We start from the raw sequence: 22,214 nt of genomic DNA, 5'->3' as shown, positions 1-22,214 counted from the left end.
TTATTAATGTGCTCTATGGGAATGTTTCTACTCCTGCTATTGATTTAATTCGTTGAACATTATCTTATTCCCCTTCTAATTGGTGGTGTGAACTATCCCAATTGCAACTTGCATGCTTTCTTTTGTCCCTTCTCATAGTGACAATGTATTTAATTCCATTGCAAGTGTGTCACATATTTTTTCCATATTTATGGCTAGTACAGTTTATTCAAGTTATTTACAGTTAAATGTCATAATCATGAGTTTCTTTACTAACATTTCTTTTGAAACTCCATTGGGGATCACAAATAGAAAACCACATCATTGTTGAGATGTATTGGTTTGTGTCTTGATAAAGGCTTTTAAATGTACAACTATAATGCTCTAGCATAACTCTAGACCTATTCTGCAACCAAATATTGATTGGCTAGATATAAAGTAAGAAGATCATAATAAATTCATTGTACTCTTTCCTATAGGTACTAGAGGTCCAAACAACAATTATATCAAGAAAACTAACTTTGGATGAAGAAGAAGATTTAGGATAAGAAATTAGATGATGAGACAAATGATTTGATCATGAACATCCATAGTTAGTTATACTTGGAAGAATTTTTGACATCCCAAGGAAAAATAGACTCAATCTAACACAAGAAGCTTAAAATAATCAAAGAAACAATTACCAGTAGTTTTTCAAATCAATGCCAATGATAGATAATAATTTTTGAAGTTGTTGCTCTTGTTTCTGGATTAAATTATGTGTGTTTATTTGCATCAAAATTTTGGATCACACTTTGTGATCCATCATCTCTCTACTCCATGAGATTTTTATCATCCTAATGATGGACCATAGAGTGTGATCTGAAATTTTGATGCAAATAAACACACATACTCTAATCAAAAAACAAGAACAACAACTATTATAAATTGTGAAAAATCACTGAATTGTTGATACAATTATTTTCTTCAAAATCTAAAGGTGCCTTATGTAGAAAGTGGGATGCTAGCTCTATTTAAATATGTAATTGTTACCAAATTTCTGCACCAGCTAAATTGTGGTGGCCTAAACAGGCCTTACACATTGCAATTGAAGAAAGGTACAAAAAAAAACAAAAAACAAAAACAATTACAAGCTCTTCAATTTTGCACATTATGGTTTAAAAGCTTAAGTTCATTTCATGTATGCAAGTGTTTCAGACAAATAATAGTAAAAGATTGCATAGAAACAATTTTTATATTACAAAAAAGTGCAAGGTGTCCCACACAAGCCATGGGAATAGCTGACATAGCTATAGACATACAATCTAATACAGTCATGACGAAAAACTATACAAGCAAATGAAATAATGAATGTAGGAGTAGGGTGACCCGTCATTGCCTGGAATGACCAGCCTGAGCTTGAAGCAGTGGTTGATTCTTCATCTACTCGTCCATCTTTAGCTACTCCCACTCCCATTTCATCAGTACCTGAAAGAGAGTTGGAAAACATATGTTAGAGCAATGAGGATAACTATACTATCACACTCAAACTCATCAGAATACATAGTTTGTCTATATAAGAATATCAAAATATGTTAGACAGTTCAAATAACCGAAAGACAACTGAGAGGGGGGGTGCGAATCAATTATCACCAGATTACCGAAACCTTAAGCAATTAAAACTTTAATACCATAACACATAAGATCCATACTGGAATACATAAACCAATTACCGAAATAGCAGATAAACCAATTAAGCACAAGCAACAATTAGAGAATAGATACCATCCACATGACACCAAGATTTGTACGTGGAAAAACCAGTAAAGGGAAAAACCATGGTGGGAAGCCTACCCACTATTAGATAATACTTCTGTAGTAAGTATGTGATTACAAATTGAGGGGCCTACACTTGCAGGAAGGCCAACAACCTAGAGCACATTTCTCATTACAAAAGGAGTCTCATTGACTACATAAAAATCTAGACTACAATCCAAAAGGAAGAATGAACTACAATGATAGCATCTCCAATGCTTGAGTACAGTTCCAATTAAGCTAAATACAAGAGGACTTAATCCTCTTTTATAAACCCAACTTGATCACCAATGATCAACCAAATCCTCTACATGAATGATTATTACATTATTTGGTCCTATACCATCCTAATATGATCTACAATGAGATCTTATATCATATATATACAAACCCTCGACCATAAACAATAAGGTCAGCCACCAGACAATAAACCAATATTACATAATTACAAAACATGTCGGCCTGAGACCAAACAAATATTATCCAACCTATAAGACATCTTGAAAACACATCGAGAAGACCAAACAACACATTACATTAAGCCGGTCCAGAACCTAGATAGTACCAGACCCAATTTAGATCCACACATGTTAAAACAATGATCCCAATCAGCCAAGTCTCAAACACGATCACCATCAACATCCTGAATCTCTACTAGAAACTGCACCAACACCACTTATGTATAATATCAAAATATCTTCAACAAATCCTTGCTGGTGAAACCCTCACCGGATCAACAAACCAAGCTTACCAGCATATAAGATAGCATCTAATTACCAAATTAAAACCAACTGACTGAACATGTATTTGAGTAGCATGAATAGAAGATCCAAGCCAATTCTATAAGCCAAAGCATACCAGAGTATACTAGATCATCATGATCTAACCAACCAGAAACCAAACAACCTACTGGGACAAAAAAGATACCAGTAAACAACCAAAACAACTAGTGTTGACATCAATGACAAAACATCAATGCAACACATAATCAATTCCTCCAAATGGCCAACAAAATATAGGTCTACAACTATCAGCATATCAGATTCAAAAGAAAAGTATACAATGCAAAGAAAAATGCCATGAGATAACAACATATATCATGTTTTATCTAATATGTTTGTTTAGTGTGTAGTACATGTTCATGATTATATAAAGCATGTGGTGTAAAATGAGGCTCCCACAAGGGTTGGGCCCAACATTGCCAGCATGTCAACAAGATTTCAAAGAAATAGAGGCTTTTCATCCACAACAGTGAACTCTCGAGGTCACTATTATAAATGACACGTCAATGTCCAATGAAACCATACTGGCAGGCTAAAAGGTTGGACAACCCTAATCAGGTCTCAGAATGACTAGGTTTTCTGAGTTCAAGTACAGTAAACAAAGTCATAAGAACAGGGTCTCATCAAATAGAATCCATAGATGCAATATGCAGTAGACATCACAAATGAGAGACAATGATAGTACTTAAGATATAATAGTTGCCAAAAGGATAGATTGATGGATTATAATGCAACAGTTTCAAAGACCTATCAAAAATATTCATATCATCTCTAAGGCACTGAGACATCAGATTGTAGTTTTTCTAACAGCAAATAGCAAATAGAATTACAATTTTGGTCACAACCATTATTATAATGAACAAGTAACCACTCAAATATAATCCATAAAGAAGCCAATGCTTGCTGTGTCAGTGATATGAATCAAAGGTATCTTAGAATACGGTCATAATAGTAAGGAACAAAGATTAAGGCACAAAAGAGTTAATATACCATTGTCACAAGTATGGATGTCTCAAAAGGATTTAATTATATGAAGCCTTTATGATGGGTCTTGTTGAGTTTTGACAATGCTTATCAGGAAACATGAAGAGTGTTACATAATATTATCAAATATTTTTGAATCAATGTCAAAGGTTTGCCAAGGTGATGGAAGATACAGTCACAAGTATTGAGCCATAACAAAGTGAACAAAAGAACAACCTTCCAATTCATTAATAAAGAGGTACAAGTCATAGAGTTTAGAGGGTTTTTCACCAGGCTACTCATCAAGAAGATTGAGAGCATAGTGTAACAACCCATGCCAAGAAAAGACAGTGAAGGAGTAGTTAATACACAAGTACAGTGAAGCATAGGGAATAGAAATGATAGTTAATAAGCAATAAAGCAAGTTGCAATTCATGAAAAGTATAGTGGAAAACATGAACAATCATCTCCAGTATTTAAAACTTCAAACAAAAGTGTATTTGCAGAAAAAAGTCCCATCTCACATAATGATTGGGCCAATATATGCATACAAAGAGCAGTCATATTTGACAACCAAAATAAGCCTACACAGTCAAAGAATAAAGGCAAGGTTTCTTGCATGATGACATGGTAAAGAGTTTCGACAATGATTGAAATCCATGATTCAAAAAACATTCATTCTTAGTCATAGTGATTGATAAAACAGTGAAATACCAATGATTTTGAACAACACATAATCAGAAATGGAGACAAAAAGTATTTATAATGCACACAATACAATGACAAATATAGTCACCTAGGATGCAAGGAACAATGTATGAAGGAGCATTCTCTGCCAAGCATATGAAGACACTATATATTAATAGTAAAAGAAAGGAACCAACTCAAAGAGAGAAGACAATGGGTAGACTAAAAGAGTTGTCCCCATTGTCAAATAAAAGTAGAAGACAAACCTTCAAAGGAATAAGTGTAGTTTAATCATCTCAGTCACAACTGGTTTATGACAGTCTCCAAAAGGGACTGATATAATTGCCCTCCAAAGCTATACAATCAGTTACAATTACCAATATTAATGGAGACATGGTAAAAACAAAAATGGGATGATTAGTTCATAATGGTGCAGGGTCAATGTAGTGCATTGGCAATCAACAAGCTCACGATATAGTCACTCAAGAAGGAGGTCTCAGCCAATACATGAGTATTAAATAACTATCATAAATCAATGATCATTACAATGGTGCAAGATTAAAGGAAAAACATAGTCCCAAAGATCATTGAGCAGTATTCTCAAGTTAGTACCTTCAAAGAGGTAAATGTAGTGTATCCACAGTTATAAGACAGTTACTAGATGCTTAAGATCACCACCAAGAATAAGACAACACTACGTATTAAGAGAAACCCCTATAACAGAACAACAATTTTAAGAGTCTTATTTTGTAGCAGCCCTATGTCATGCACAATCAAGATAGAGATAGTTAATAGAAGCATCTCAAAATAAGTGAACTAGAGCAAACAAACAATGCCATTTCATGAAGGCTCAAGAAGCTGTCAATTCCAAATCAAATACAATCATGATAATCATAGTGAATAGTCCCATCATAGCAGCCTAGAAGAGCATTGATAAGGTTTTCAAGTAATAAGGGCAAAATCCACAATCAAGTAAAAGTGCACTTCATCGTATGTCTCACAAGAAAATAACCATAACTAGTACATTGATAAGCATGACATAGACAATTAAGATCTACATGATAAGATGCAATGATTAAGAGGATTATGGAAATCAAATCATGTCTTGAATAGTGAGCAGCCTCAAATTCATGGCCATAAGACCATTTGACAGTAATGAGCAGTCTTGAGCAGAGGATACAAGTTTTAATGCAATCACGGTCATGTGCCCAAGTAATATTCCAAGAGGAAAATGACTTTGGCTTTGTATTTTCCAGCCTTTAGGGTTAAAATCACTATGAACAAGTGCCATAAGGGATTAGTCACATTAGTTATATCATTGTAAGAGCATACAAAATTAATCCTTTAGGCTGTGAGCAAAGAGAGGTAGCTAGCAGTAAGGATATAAGTCTACAAATAGGATACAACAGTATCTGAGATAACCATCAAATCATACAGTTCATAACATTGTCAAGATATCACACAAGATCAAACCATAGTGCTACTCAATAGAGATTCAAAGCATCTTCAAAACCACAAGTAAAATCCATGAATATGATAGAGAATTGAATACCCTACACTCCAAAAGATAAGTGCACTAGACAGAGATTGGCTACAAATGATGCTATTGAGATTACATAACACTGAGAAATAGACAGTTCATTGACAAGAAAAGCACCTATAGGTTACATATCATAGCTACAGCCCTAAAAATAGTGCATATCATAGTAAACATCATGATCATAGTGAAAGGAAGGTGTCAGTAACTCAACCATGTCCATTCAAGGGTAATGAATATTGAAGATAACAGTGATAGCAATCATTTTGGAATAGTAAGGTGCGGTCCTGTCATAAAAGCAACCATAACCATAGAGAAGCTTACAGGTTGTGTTGGCATTCTACACTCTAGTGAGAAATGATGGTGTTGTCATTAATTGAAACCTACCGGCAACCTACTATCAACCACCCAGCATTCATCTGATAAACCACCGGCATCGGTAGACACTTCACCGACAGTGACATCAATGCATACCGGCACCCCAGCCGACAGGATTAAAATTATGTTTATTGTATTTAATTATAAATATCTTTTTGTAAAGATGACATGGCATATTGTAATAGACTCATATATGTATGAGATCTTGTAAATCATTTTGACATGATAGAGGATGGATATAGAAGATAGGAGATGAGATAGGAATGAGCGAATAATAAGGGCAGATTTTGTATAAGGTTTATGGTTATAGTATGAGCTTAAACCGGTACTGAACCTGGCATGGTTGATGTTGATTTGAAGCAGTACATTATATTGGATTTTCATAATCCATTTTGTAAGTCAGTGAGACTTCTATTTTGTAGATTGAGCAGTGAGCTCTAGGTAGTTGGCCTTCCTGTATGTGCAGGCCCCTCATTGTAAGTAATATTTATTCATTGGCCAGTGAGTGAATATTGTGGGTCACAAATCCCACCGAGATTTTTCCCACATTAGGTTTCCTTGTTAAACATCCTGTGTTATGGTGTGTTTTCTATGTTGTCTTTATTGTTCCCGTTTACTGCATTAACTCTTATTTACTGGTACACTATTTTGGAATGCAAAATACTTAATAAGGTTAAATATTCTTTAAACCGGTTAGATACTGATTCACCCCCCCCCACTCTCAGTATCTTTGGGACTATCATCAATCCTAACAATTGGTATTAGAGTCTGGTCCTCTATTTTCAAAAGCCTAACAGCTTGAGGAAGATTCTAACACCGGTACAGATGGAGAACTTAAGAAAGCAATTGGAAGGAGCTCTTGTAGACTATGATTCAAAGAAGTTGAAGAATATAAAACTTGAAGATGATCTGAGGACTGGACAGGAATTCATTCAATGACTTCAAGAGAATATTACTATTGATAGAAATAAGAGAAAAGAACTTCATGAGAAGATGCAGAATAACAATGATGAAAAGGAAACTCTTAATGAGCTTGGGAACAAGATGAGACAAGAAAACATGACTATGAGGAATGAAATGCAAGATATGACTATGAGATTTTGTAAAGACATTGAAGACGGGAAGAAGAATGAAGATGACTTGAATAGGAGACTCAATGATGCTGGTAATAAAAATCTAAGACTCAGTCATGAAAATGATATGTTAAAGACAGATCTGATTCACATGCAACATGATAAAACTGAACTTATGAGACAAATGGGAATTCTAAAAAATGAGTTGGCTATTGCAAATCAACACAAAGAGAAATTCAAGAAAAGTTCAGAAGAACTTGATGATATGCTGAAAAGTCAGAAACCTAATGGAGATACTAATGGACTTGGATTTGAAATTGGGGAAAGTTCTGGTACTGCAAACAATCATGATCACAGTAAACCGGTAAGACAACCTAATGCTTACAAATTTAATGGGAAATACTTTAACTATAACAAGTATGGTCATAGAGAAAATCAGTGTAGATCTAGAAACAATCAGAACATTAATGCACCCACTGGTCAATGTTCCAAATGTAACAAAGTTGGTCATAATTCAGAAAACTGCAAAATGAATGTGAGATGCGATGTTTGTGGAAGATTTGGGTACTTATCTAATCAATGCAGAACACAAACCGGCATAGGATATGGAAAGGCTATTCAGAAGAATAATGTGACTTGTTATGCTTGTAACAAAATTGGACATATTGCAAAATTTTGTAGAAGCAAGACTTCACCGGCAAATAATAAAGGACCCAGTTTGAAAGGCAAAGAAAAGGTTGATGAGGTAAAGCAATAATTTTCAAGACAATGGATTAGAAAGACAGATCAGAATGTTGATGAGACTATTTCTTCACCAGTAGAACAAAGTATTACTCCACCGGCAGGAAATTCTTCATCCAACTAAGAAGTAACCCTTGGCGGTATTACAGCAAGTTGAATATCATGCAAATTATTCTCGTTAGATGGTGAGAAGATAAATTTCTTCTTTATTGGCAGATGTGTTAAGTTTTCACTTAACCGGCGAGCATTTATTGTAGTTGTTGAATGAAATTTTATTATAAATCATCGGTTTTCCTTCATTTTTGAATCATCGAGCTTTCAAACTAGCAGAGAGCGCAAAAATTTGAGAGAAGACATTCAAGGCGAAGACGTGAAGCGATTTCTTTCAAGCACTCAAACATTATCAAGCAGCTTAAGGTATTTTTTGAATGGCTTCCTCTTCTGCTCCCGAATTTATTGCAAACCCTACTGTTGTGGAAATTGTAAAACACCCTAGGCCTATTTTCAAAATTATTCCCAAGATAGCTAAGCAAGATGATTCCATAAGCGCATTCTCAAAAATTCCTAAAGGTGTAGCTTATGTTGAAGACCCTAGAATTTATATTCACTGTAATATTGAAGAATTAGGTTTTGTGGAAGTATTAAAGATGTTTAATACCGTAATTTGTGATGAAAACAAAAATGTCAAACCTGAGCACAAGGTTATTGGGACCTTAGGTTTTGTAGAAATCTTGAACATCCTTGAATTTCCGGAGGAGATAGTGAGAATTGTCCTAAGTAGGGCACATGGAGAATTTCTTTAGCTAGACTGAGTCTGCTAATTGACCCAACAAGCAATTAGGGCAGTGATAGGTTTACCCTCTTCCGGTAGCAGACCAGACAAGACAAAGAAGGTACCCAACAACACAGTCATGACCTTAACCGGAGCAACATCTGATAGTAGATCTCTTAGAGTAAATGACATCAAGGATATCAATGTGAGATTCATAAGTATGATTTCAGGTTACAAGACCACACATGCAAACTGACTTAATTCAGTTTCCAGTCTTTGCATTAAAAGTGCTTATGATATGGTAAATAATGATGCAAAAATAGATGTGTGTCAATGGCTGAAGGATGAACTAGTTGATAATTTGAAAAAGATAAAAGGATACAAGAAAGGGACGTTTCATTTTGGTAACCTTTTGGTATGCCTGATGTATTTCTCAAAACAAATTCCTAGTATTGGACACAAAGATTTTGGATATGACATACAGGTAGGCAAACAATTGCAAGAAGCCTTCACTGGCATGGGTACTGCTAGGGAAAACAATATTACTGAATATTCCAAAGCCTTCCAAGCCAAAATGAAAACAAGAGAGAGACTACCACAAAGTATAGTAGATAAATATGATAAGGAAATTTGTTTTGTGATTAAGAAAGATGAAATATGGATGGAAGCAGTTCTTCCTAGAACTATATGGGTAACTAAAATGGGGTATGAAGCTGATGTAAATATTATTGAGACTTATGCTAAAGCCCTGTTAGAAGCACCTAGAGAACCAACAAAAAAAGTGTTTGGTAGTACAGAAACAATTGAGAGTGATGTACAAACAATGAAACAAAGGAAGAAAAGATAAAAATACATAAGGAGTGCATCAAAACAAGTAAAAGAAATAAAAGAAAATGTTATGAACCTTACTGGAATAAAGGAAAGTGAACTGGAAGGATTGCAACCGGAGGCACATATCTCACCGGTTGGCACATCATCTGACAGTGAGATACCTACTGAATTTAAGAGAGTTGATAGGAAGAGAAAACCTTCACCAGTACCCTCTCCTCCACCCAAGAAAACAAGAACTCTGAGAAAGAAGCAACAAGCGGTAAGACAACCAGCAAAGAAGCTAACACCTAAGAAGAAACAACAGGTTATACCACCTTTGGATAATCTACTTAATGAAATCACTGATGATGGTAACTTCGAAAATGTGAGCAAGTTATATAACACATTCACTGATTTTGAAAAGGAAAGTGTTGAAAACAACATTATTCTACATCTGGACATCTACAAGAAAGTGTTGATTGGAGTGGAAGATGATTTACCAAATGATCTGTACAGAAGATTAGATGCAAAAAGGATTGCAGTAATGGAGTTAGACAAGAAACTTAAGGTTGAAAAACTTCTTGTTGTACATCCAGTTAACTCGAAAGAGGAGATTGATGAATTAATTTATGAAGCTAACAGATCAGTTTTTGCTAGTGGTCACCGACAAGTGAGCTTAATGGCTGGTAGGGTAAATGAAGTTGCAGAGGAAACAACTGACAAATGGGATATCTATTTTGTAGAAAAGGAAAAACATGAAGAATTAAACCAGCCCAAGAAAACATACAAAGTATATCAAAAGGACAAGGACAAAGGGAAAGGTAAAGTTGGTGGAATACCAAACACCAAAATAGCTAACAACTTACCACCACCCTTGGATACTACACCGGTACATACTGATGATACACCAGCTACTGAAAATATGGACATAACACATGATGACACTAACCCTGAATCAGAAATTCTATTCACCATGAATGTTTTTGATTAAGTAAAAACAAGTTTTAAGGGACCCGAAACCCATTTACATACCAAAGATATTCAAGAAAGAAACAAAACACAACAGCTGCAAAAGACCAGCAAAAAAACCAGCAACAGAGAAAAGGACAGCAAGAGGCCAGCAAGAAATTGACCCCAAGCCCAGCAAAAAAAGAAATTTAGAAATTCTTCATGGTTTCTTCTGCATTCTGCACCAAGAGCATCATTGCCTTGGCCACTTCCCTCAAGTCGGTATTTTCCTGAGCAATCTGACTTTCTTTCATCTTCATGTCCTTCTCCGTCGTAGTCTACCTGGTTCTGCACCTAGGGGTCTGGTGGCTTAGGCTGGAAGTAGGAGCATCTTCAATAATTACTAGGTTCTTCTCCTAGTTTTTCTTTTCCAGATGATTCACCAACGCATTCATATTTTGGGAGGAGACTTTAAGAACCTGGAGGCTGTGGTTCATAAGGCTTTTCAAGGCTTTCTCATTTCGAGCCATCCGGGCATTGACATTGTCCTTATCCTCCTCCATTTGTTCCTTCATGATTTTAATGACATCCTCCAAATGTTTCAGGTCACCTTTTATCAAATCTTTCTCCAGCTAGTCTTCCATTTCCATTTCCTCCTCCGCTTCACTGTTCTCCATCTCCTTGTGTTGTTTCCCAGAGTTAGACATCTTGATCAACTTGTTGATCTCAACTTCCAGCTCCCTTTGTTTACCCTGCATGCTAGTGATGTTTTCAACCGCCCACTTCTGAAAATTGAAGAATTCAAGGGTGCAATTGCGGGTGGTGTCCAGAATGGTATCCGTAGAGTCCTTGCTCTGTTCAGTCTCCTCCACATTAGGGTTTTCACCTTCCTTAGGCTTCAGAGCCTCTTTCTCACTTTTCGAGCCTTCAGGGTTGGGTTGACGATTCTCAAAATTTCCCCCTTCCTCTCCTTCCCCATAATTCTCCTCCTTGTTAAGCTCCATTTCAAAATTAGTTTCCTTATTCTTTCCCTCTTCTTCATCAAAAAGCACATCCTTATCATCCTACATGGTTTCAACCTTCCTTTTTTATGGGTAGGGGTGCTGAGCTCCCCAATCGAATCAAAGTCTATGCATTTCTCAGATATCTGAGTGTTATTGATACTCAGGAAGTGAACATTATTGTGGACAAGGATAGCACAGAGGTACAAGATGATATTGTTGGTAGTATTGTTGAGCAACCGACATATAATGTAGAGGTTGAAATGTATACAGAGAAACCTTTGGACAGTGAAATGAATATTGGTAGTGTAGATGTTGGCACTGAGAAACCGATAGAGATAGAGATACTGGCAACTGATAACACAGAGAAACCAACAAAGCAACCGACAGAGACACAGGTACATGTTGAGATGTTAAAACCGGTAATCACTAAGAAACCCAAACCACTATAGGTTGAAACACAAACTCAGACTAATCCACCGAAGGTTGATACAAGCAAATTGGTAACAAATACTAGAAGCACTGAAATAATAAAGGCAGTTGGTCAGACATCTGAATTCAGACCTACTAATGTGACAAAGGTACTTCTGGACTCAATTAAGAAGATAACTAATTGTAATGCATTGGCCTACAAGGCAATTGATGATACAATACCTATTCTTAAGATGATTGCACCAAAATGCAATGTAGATAGTGTAAAGGATTCTTTAGGACAGTTAGACACATTGTCTAAATTTATTGTTGGAAATGTAATAACAATTGATAAGGTAAATGAGGATACATTCAAAGAGAAAATGGAAAAAGAAAAGGAAAAATTATTTGAGGAGACAATAAAGAAGTGCACTGAACATATTAACACACTTTTACCGGCACTGAATACAACAATTTTGGAGTATAAGGAACTGTACAGAGAAACATGCAAGCCACATTTGTTGACTCGAGACATGAAAAAGAAATAAGTAGAGTACAAAAGGAAATTGATGATATAGCTGATAACATTATTGGTTCATCCGAACCTATATTAGTTATTGAGCAAGAAATAGCAGGATTTGAGGAAAAGTTGGAGAAATTTGAGAAGGAAAAAGCAAGGATCAAGGCAAATGCCAGAGAGCTGAAGTATAAACTTAGTCCTAAACTGGATAACCTTATCTCTCTGAGAAATGAGATCTCTAAGGCATTAATTCAAGGGGAAAGATAACCAAAGGAGCATATGCATCATCTCACCGGCACGATCCAACGAACTGAGGCAACCATGAATGACAGCAACAGATTCATGCAGAGTTTAAAATTGTTTTTGGCTGATATATTTCAGATTGTAACCAACCGGTTACAAATCTTAAGGTGAAATTTTGCACTCGTTTGACAATTTTTGACAACCTTTGTCATTGATGTCAAAGGGGGAGTAGTGGACAGAGAAAAATGGCTATTCAAAGGAGATCATCTGCTCAGGGGGAGCACATATTTTTGGTAAATTTTTGGACTTCACTTTTTGGATTTTTTTCATGAGTGTTGCCATCAATGCCAAAGGGGGAGATTGTTGGCATTCTACACTCTAGTGAGAAATGATGGTGTTGTCATTTATGGCAACCTATTGGCAACCTACTAGCAACCTTCAGGCAACCACCCAACATTCATCTGGTAAACCACCGGTAGGCACCGACACTGACATCGACAACAATGCATACCGGCACCCCTGCCGACAGGAATAAACTTTTGTTTATTATATTTCATTGTAAATATCTTTTTGTAAAGCCGACATGGCATATTATAATAGACTCATATATGTATGAGATCTTGTAAATCATCTTGACATGATAGATGATGGAATATAGAAGATAGGAGATGAGATAGGAATGAGCAAATAATAAGGGCAGGTTTTGTATAAGGTTTATGGCTATAGTATGAGCTTAAACCGGTATTGAACCTGGCATGGTTGATGCCGATTTGAAGTAGTACATTGTATTGGATTTTCATAATCCATTTTGTAAGTCAGTGAGACTTCTATTTTGTAGATTGAGCAGTGAGCTCTAGGCAGTTGGCCTTCCTACATGTGCAAGCCCCTCATTGTAAGTAATATCTATTCATTGGCTAGTGAGTGAATATTGTGGGTCACAAATCCCACCAAGGTTTTTCCCACATCGGGTTTCCTCATTAAACATCTTGTGTTATGGTCTGTTTTCTATGTTGTCTTTATTGTTCATGTTTACTACATTAACTCTTATTTACCGATACATTGTTTTGGAATGCCAAATACTCAATAAGGTTAAATATTCTTCAAACCGGTTAGATACTGATTCACCCCCCCCCCCCCTCTCAGTATCTTTGGGACTATCATGAATCCTAACAGGTTGAAAGAACCATACACATTCATGGAGAAGCTTATGAGCATCACAGTGAACACACAGAGCATGTGATCAAACTATAGCTATATCATCTGAGATAAATGTGACAAAAATCAATACACAAAGAAGATATAAATAGTCATGAAACCCTTGTTGCTAGGGTTTAATCCTCCTCAAAACACACAGTGAGATAGTTATTCAATAAATTGTCTTGTGAGAAGAATAGAATAGCTACAGTAGAATGCAACAATTGCATTTTCAGTAGTCTAAATGTGGGATACCACCTATTATCATAGATAGTGATCTCCAGTATTATACAGTGAAGTCTTCTTTACAATCATGACAGACATAAGGATTGAGCAGAGGTGAAAACAGAAAAAAAAAATATATAGTGAACATGCATGAATCTCTTATTCAAATAGGGCTCCAAAGCATAGATAATAAAGTATGAGAAAGGAAATAGAGCTAGTGTATACCATGTCTCCTCATGTAGAAAAAGCCTTCCAATATTGATTCCAAACATGCAAAAGCCCCAGTTCAAACCCAAAATCTTGTTTCAAGTCCCAAATCCAAGTCACTAAAGTCTTAGTTTGAACCAAAGGAAACCCTAGTTCGAGCAAGGGCAGAGTTTATGCATGGCGGTCACAGGCTCAGAACTCCTCCCACAAAAGATGCATGAAATGATTTTAGGGTTTGAACCCTTCTTTGTATGCCCTAAACTCGATATATCATGGGCTTTCATTTTTGTTTGAAAAAGAAAATTAAACATATAATGTACTTTGTAATGCAGCCCTAAAATAAGGGTGGAGAGCTTTCTTAAGCTCTTTCTTTTATTTTTATTATTTTTTGTTTTTTAATTTAATATATGTTTATTAAGATAAAATCTTAATAAAAAATATATTAAGTTATAAAACAAAAAGGATATGTTATAATTTATTCTAAATATAATTCTATTAAAGATTTATTTTGTTTTAAAAAATCTTAATAGAATTATATTAAAAATAGGAAAAATAAAATAAAATAAAAAAGTTGCAAAAATGGAAAATAAATACTTTTATTTTGCACTTAATTAAGTTAATTTATTTTAAATAAGTGTAGAATAAATTATTTTAAAGAATAAAAGCAAAGGTAATATTCCTCTACATCCAGAAATCTGATGGGGGGGGGGGGTATCTTTATCTTTGGCTATATTGGGCAATGTGCTTTTCCTGCAGTTTTTCAAGGGAGGAGGTTTTCTTTTTCAAAGCTATATTTAGCCATATGTAAGCATGCAGAGTTAATTAGGGGGAGATACTTTTTCTCAGGAGCTATATTTAGCAGTATACCAAGTCATGCAAAATTTTTAGAAGTGGAGTGCTTTTTCAGAGATATTTTTAGCGTTTGTGGAAGGTCTATATTTGGCAGAGGGGTCTTCATGCATATGGTTTCAGTTTAGGGGCTATTTTTAGCAGCAGGGATAGATTTTAACAGATTTTTGCATGTGTTTTGCACACTATTTTGGGAAATTTCATCCAAGGGTTTCTTCATGCAGACTTTCAATTCAGAGTACAGTTCTCTTCTATATATTTCATTCTCTCTTCATTTTTAGAGAGTTTTTTTTCTTTCCTCAGCATGATTGTGGACTATTTTCAGACCCTTTAATGCTCAAGGACATGATTATAGCTCATATTTTTGAGTTTGTAACAACAACAATTCCTTTATTTCCAATAAAATAGAAGCATATTCCTTCTCGATACTTCTTGTCTAGTGTTGAATGAAAGATACTAATGATTTTTCTGTGATTTATTCTTCGAATCCTTTAATGTTGTCTCTTTCAAGCAGTATTATTTGAGGAGGATACATGGTTAATACATGTTATAGTTTGTGTAATATGATTTCGATGGGTTTGTAGTTGTGAAGATAGTTTATTTTCCTTCAAGCAAGATTTCTAATCAGGCCATTTTTAAGAAATATTTATGTATTCACATGTTCAGTTGAGTTGTGAAACTTTCAAAGTTATTGTTGAAGATTTTGTGGGTTAAGCGATTGCAGATTTTAGAAAAGCAATATTTGGTGCATCACCTTGTATGATAGGTTTAATTTTAGTATTCTTTCTATCTCTTTTCTCAAGAAAGTTTGCAGGAGATTCATCAGACAGGAAGCCGAATTGATCTCTGGAGGTCTACTTTCATGATAGGCATACCCACAGGCTTGAAATTATTCCCATGTTTCACAGGATTGTTGGTTTTCATACTTAGCATCACGATGCAATCCTTCGTGCCAATAGTAACATGGAACAATAAGTTTGAATTAATATTAAAAATAGTACATGAATCAATCATGGTGCCTTGAATTAATAGTTGATGATGACAATGATGAAGATGAAGAATATTTTTCTACACATACATCTTAAGAAAACTAGATACTTGACAATACTATGTAGGTGATTTCTTTGAAAATATTTTATAGCAATATGTAGTTCCAGATTTTAGAAATACTCCTATATTTATTTCAAAGTTTATAAAAGATTGAAGATAGGAATAGAAAATGTGTATGTCTTCTTGCTCATCGATGGATATGAATCTATATTTGTTAATCCTCCAACATCTTGATAATGGGAAGATATTACAAAAATGAATAGAAATAGAAACTAACATTGAAATATATTATTTATGTGGCAATGACAATAATAATGAATCACCAGTTTTCTTGGATGATCAAGAAAATGAAACACCTCACTCTAAAGCCATTGGAAAAAAAATTGGTTACTAACATGTCTAAAAGAAAATTTAAAAACCAATTTGAAGTCAAAGACTGTAAAATGAATCTTCAATTAATCTTTTAAAAAATATGCAGTATGAACTTCAAAATAATGATGAAAAAATATGTTGCAAGAGGGGTATCGATATATTTTCATCCCAAATTGATGTCTTAAGATTTCAGATGAATAATTTTTATATTAAGAAGATTTAAATTTTATGTTCCCAATACTAATCAAAGAAGGATGCCCTATTGATGAGACTAAATGCACAAACTTGTCATCTTCTCTTCCTTACAATTTGTTAAAGTTAATTTTTCTAAGTTAGTTACATCAAAGGAAGACCAAATTTATGTTTTTGATAAAGGTAAAATATGTTTTGAAGGGGAATTGAAACCCTACACAATAAAAAGCTATCTAAAACCAAAAAACAATAGAGAATTGACAAATAAAATGTCAACAGAATGATAAACAACAAAGCAGGGGCTAAACCCCGGTACAACTATTATAATATTTTCAATATTTTATTGGCCTCAAGATAATTCTAAATTAGGTGATCAAGTAGTTTCATCACCTCTTTAATAACCTTTGTTTGATCCTCCATAGGCTTAGAATAGCTATGGGTTTTGGCTAATAGAAACTGCATCTTTACAACAGACATAATATTGTTGCCCATTTCCTTATTAGAGTTGTCCTCCTCCTTAGAGCTCTTTTCTTCCTTCAAAATATGCTTTCCCTTATACCTTGTCTCTTTCTTGGCTTTTTTAGCAGACCTTCTACTCTTTTCTATAGAATCCTCCTCAACATTGTCATTGGAAGAATGATGTGACTAGGAAATTTTGGGTTTGGTTCTTTTCTTGGATTTTTAAGAGGTTGATATCTCTTCATAATCATCAACATTTCATTCCTCTTCATCCTCTAAGGCAATGTCCTCAGTATTAATGGAAATTCCAAGGTAGCGGATCCTAATATGTTTATTGTAGGGCTTAGTGTGCTTTGGCTCCTACTACACTGAGATATATTTTGCATGTTTTGTAACCAACAAAATTAAGCCTTCATGGAGAACTAGGAGTCTAGCATTTTTCTTGTGATCCCTAATCCTAGCTTCTAAAGAGGAAAATAAGTAAAAGGGAAAAGACACGGTTAATTTATGGAAAAAGTGATTTAGTAAATAAAATGGTAGCCAAATAATTTAGTGAACCTACCATACAAAGTGAAATACCTCATAATAGCCTCTACTATATTTGCCCTAAAGGATTTAATGGAATCATGAGCATAGCTACCATATTTGGTCTTCATTATCTTATCTCTTTCTTGGTCTTTGAATAAAGTATTCAAAGAATCATATGATGCCATATGGTCCCTAAATATTTCCCTCCCATCAAATGGAAGGCTTGTAATTTGAGCTACAAGTTCTTCAAAAATCATTGGTTCCATCTTATGAACGGTTAAAACCCTATCCTTCCAACCTTTAACAAACCCTCTAATAGCATATTGGTCAACACCATGAATTTTTTCCATGGACAAAGTGGCACCACCTCCAATAAGCTTATACCAAATATTTTTCTCTTTGTTCCATTTGTCACGGGAGCTAGGCTTCACATAATTTTTGTTCCCATCCATGGAAAAGGAGATACCCCAGAGACCTCAGAAAACATGAAGAGAGCTACTTTTTACAAGGTTGAAGCTCAAACCCAAGGCAATCTAAAAGAACTAAGGCAGATACAAGCAAATGAGCAAAAAGAGGCTCCTAAAATGACCCAAAATTTGTGGGAAATTAATGGTGACATGACAATGTGTCATAATGAATGCATCAAGAAACATGTGATTAGTAGTTAATAAGTTCACAATTGATCAAGAAAGCCTCAAGGGGGAGGGGTTCATTGTAATCCCATCATTAAATTGACCTTAAGAATACCCCTATATTTGCAAAGAGGTCAACAACCATATCACCCTTACAGTATATATGAGTTATATGGCATTCATCAAATGACTCTAAGATGGAGATACAATTAAGTATCAAACCTTGTATGGACCAACTAATGTGGTGAGTCTAATTCAAACAATTGATTATATCAAGTGAGTCCCCCTCAATCTATCTCTTTTGAAACCTTTGGTTTGAGCCAACTTAAGGGCAATATAAGTTGCATTTGCTTTAGCTAAATGGTTTGTCTGAGTTCCTAGAGGGAGTATCATCATCAAAATAAACCTACTATTGTGATCTCTCAACACCCTCCCACAACTTGCAATCCCTAGGTTCCCCTTGGTCACTCCATCAAAATTAACCTTGATCCAATCCCTAGGATTCTTGAAATTCTAAATAGGAGGAGAAATATCAAATGAGAGATTCCAATTAGAAGAAACCTATTTTTCATAATTAGACATAGACACCTTAAATCCCCTTGGACCACATTAGCAATTCCAACAAGAAAATTCTCTATTGAAAATAAAATTTTGAAAGAAAGATTCTAAGAAGAGAGAGAAGGCTCCCTAAAAATCTTGTTGTTCTATTCCTTGCAAACACCCTAAGCAACATGGGGTAAAATAAGAGACCAAAGAAACAACAAAGAAATATTTTTAGAAGGAGAAATCAATTGAGACCAGCCTTCAAGGAAAGAGCATGGAAACACCCAATTGAGATTCCAAAGCAAGAGGATGTGGGACCAGATCTCCAGAACATAGTTACAATAAAAAGTAAGGTGGAATGAGCTCTTTGAGTCCCTCTCAAAAAGATAACATCTCTTTGGCAATGATAATACCCTCCTATGGTTAGCACTTTATTATAAGCAAGAAGCCAAAATAATATATTGATTTTAGGTGTCATCTTTGGGTTCCACAACAAAGTCCAATAAGGGGGAGGAGAATGCATGTCAATCTACTGAAAAAAAGCAATAGAGACTGAGAACTTCCCTTTAACAAAAAAATTGCATACGATTCGATCTTGCAATCGAGAGGAAGGAATATGAACAAAATAAAGAAAGCTTTGTAGGTCTAAAAGATCTAGATTAACATGATAAATCTTTCCACTTACCATTAACAATGTAATCAGCCAAATAGTATCCAAAGCTCTTGATACAATCTTCCTTGAAGGGTGCTTCCTAAGGAATGTCCATGAGAGGACAATTCTCAAACCACCAATCATCCCAAAAGAGAATATTGTGACCATCACGAAGGAATCATCTTAATCCTTCAGAAGCACAAATCTAGAACTCAACATATAATTATGAAGGGAAGAACCGAATGGGGCACCGAGTTGATCATCTAACAATCCTAGAAATTATCATAATTGCTAAGATATTTGCTTGAAAAAATGCAAGCCCACTCATTATTAAGAAACTTAAGGCATCATAATTGTTACCTATTTTTTTCACTTCTAGCTTAAAAATAGGTTAAGTTATGCTTGTTTTACGAATGGAAACAAGATACATATTACTTATTCTTTTTTGCACTCCAAATGTCCAAGAAGAGTCTAAAAGAATTACATTATCAGATTGCAGATGCATATGATACAACAAAGAGTGCAAATATTTCTAACAGAAAAAGTAGTCTTTATTGACAATATAAATAAATAATGTCTCACACAAGCCGTGAAACTAACCGCTATAATGCACATGAAAAATACATGATACATTTATAGATGCTATGAAAATAAAATGAACAAGTAATGAAGGGTGACTCGTCATTGCCTGAATGACGAGTCCGACTTGAGCTACCCTGCATCATCTTTAGTCTCCCCACTTGCCTTGCATCCAGCTATTGCTCCCTTGCTGGTCCACATGCCTACATCTGGAAGTGAAAATGTTGTTAGAGAAATGTTGGATCATCAAACACTACTTATACATGAATCTATAAACATACATATGGTGTTCGCATACACAATAGGAGCTAGCCTGTCACGGATGTCCAGAAAAGTAAGAATTATCAAACACACTTATCATATGCCCATTTTTATCTAATGTGTTTGGTATGTGTAGATGCAGGTGTAATCATGTTCATCAGATTTCAGCATGTGGTTTAAAATGTGGCTCCCACAGGGGTTGAGCCCAACATGTTATGAAAGATAGGTGTAGGTGCCTTAGTAGAGATACTCAAGAGAAGGGTTTTCTATGGCAAGGTGTGTATCAGTCAAAGGGACCCTAATGAAGTGCAGAGAAGGGGTTGTAGACGTGTAGAAATGAAGTCTTTTGATAGCTAAAGGCATAAGAAAGGGCACAAAGGACTATTATGTAATTCATTGTCAAGAGAAATCTTTCACAGCAATAACAATGCAGGGCATCCAATTAGGGATTAGAGAGGCTACGACATATTAAACAGTGCCAAAAGAGTAGATAGAATGAGGTTCAAAGCTATAACTCATTAAAGAATGATCAACATATATGTGATTGCAGATAACATACTATAAAAGCTTAAGTGCAACCCATGCAGGGGCTAATGGCATAGAATACAATGTCATAGTCATATCATAGTGATAAGCATTGAAAGAAAGATTTGCAGAATAGAATACAACCATATCAGTGCAAAGTTAAGGAATAACTTTATTGCTAATTACAGAGATGACTATGGATTATTCATTACCAAGGTCTTTTCATGCCAAAGAAAGACAATTTTCAAATGAAGGATAGAGAGCTTTGAAGTGGCGGTAATGTATGGGTTTTCTATTGTTATAAGCTTATAGACAGTCGTACATTAAACCCTGGAAATTTGCAATCAAATCATCATCATACTTGTGCAAGTTGCAGTCATGATTTAGGAAGCATGGGACAATGCTAAACCCATCAAAACAATGAGCAACAATAATAGTCCAGCAATGTACACAAGACCAATCACAATGAGAGCATTCATTATTGTAATCAAAGATTCAATAGAAACTTCAAAGATTGTATGAGCAATATTAAGAAGGGTAGATCCTACAATCATTGCTACAATATAAAATCAAGCGAAGAGCAGGAGTTTTTAAGATTCACTGGTATAGTCCTAACAGCCATAAGAGAGTAGTATTAAGTGATTAAAAGGATCGAGTATTCACTGAGAAAACCCATTCAAGGGGTTTTTAATGTTCATTAACAAAGAGCAAAAATTGATAAGCATGAATTGTAGTCACAAATAAAAAATGAGCAGTCCCAACAAAGGTTCATTTAGAGATCTAATATATTCTTCATCAAATGCAATATGCTAGTATGAGCGAAATGTAGAAATATTTCAACAATACAACATGTTGCAAGAGTTTACACTAGGAAAGAGAAATTCACGCTATACAATGCAAACATTCTAACCCTCTTCAGGTTTATTAGTGGATACCAAAGAATGTTTTCTTCTCAGAGCATTGAAGAGGAGGTTTTATGGTTTCCAAGAGAGGAGGCAGGGCAGTCCCAGCATGACAAAAGAATCACACACAAGAGCCCAAATAACAGTTCATGTATTTGCACAACAAAATAATATTGTTAAGAAGTTTCAACAACGTTATTTTTCAAAAATAAATGATGTTTTCAGCAGAAAGAGGGCAATAAATGCATGGTTACTGGTAGTTTTTTCCACCATTAATGGGTTTCAAAAGTGGAACATTTGATGCTTATCATGATGAAAGAAAAGACGTCACAATGAGAAAAGGAGTTGCAGTTTTTTCTATCAGAAAATGTTCGAGTTTCAAATTATTATTTTTTGAGAAATACA

Source organism: Cryptomeria japonica, chromosome 11 (assembly GCF_030272615.1).
Source record: "Cryptomeria japonica chromosome 11, Sugi_1.0, whole genome shotgun sequence".
NCBI lineage: Eukaryota > Viridiplantae > Streptophyta > Pinopsida > Cupressales > Cupressaceae > Cryptomeria > Cryptomeria japonica.
The sequence above is the reverse complement of the archived record's forward strand: the minus strand, read 5'-3'. Positions refer to the sequence as shown.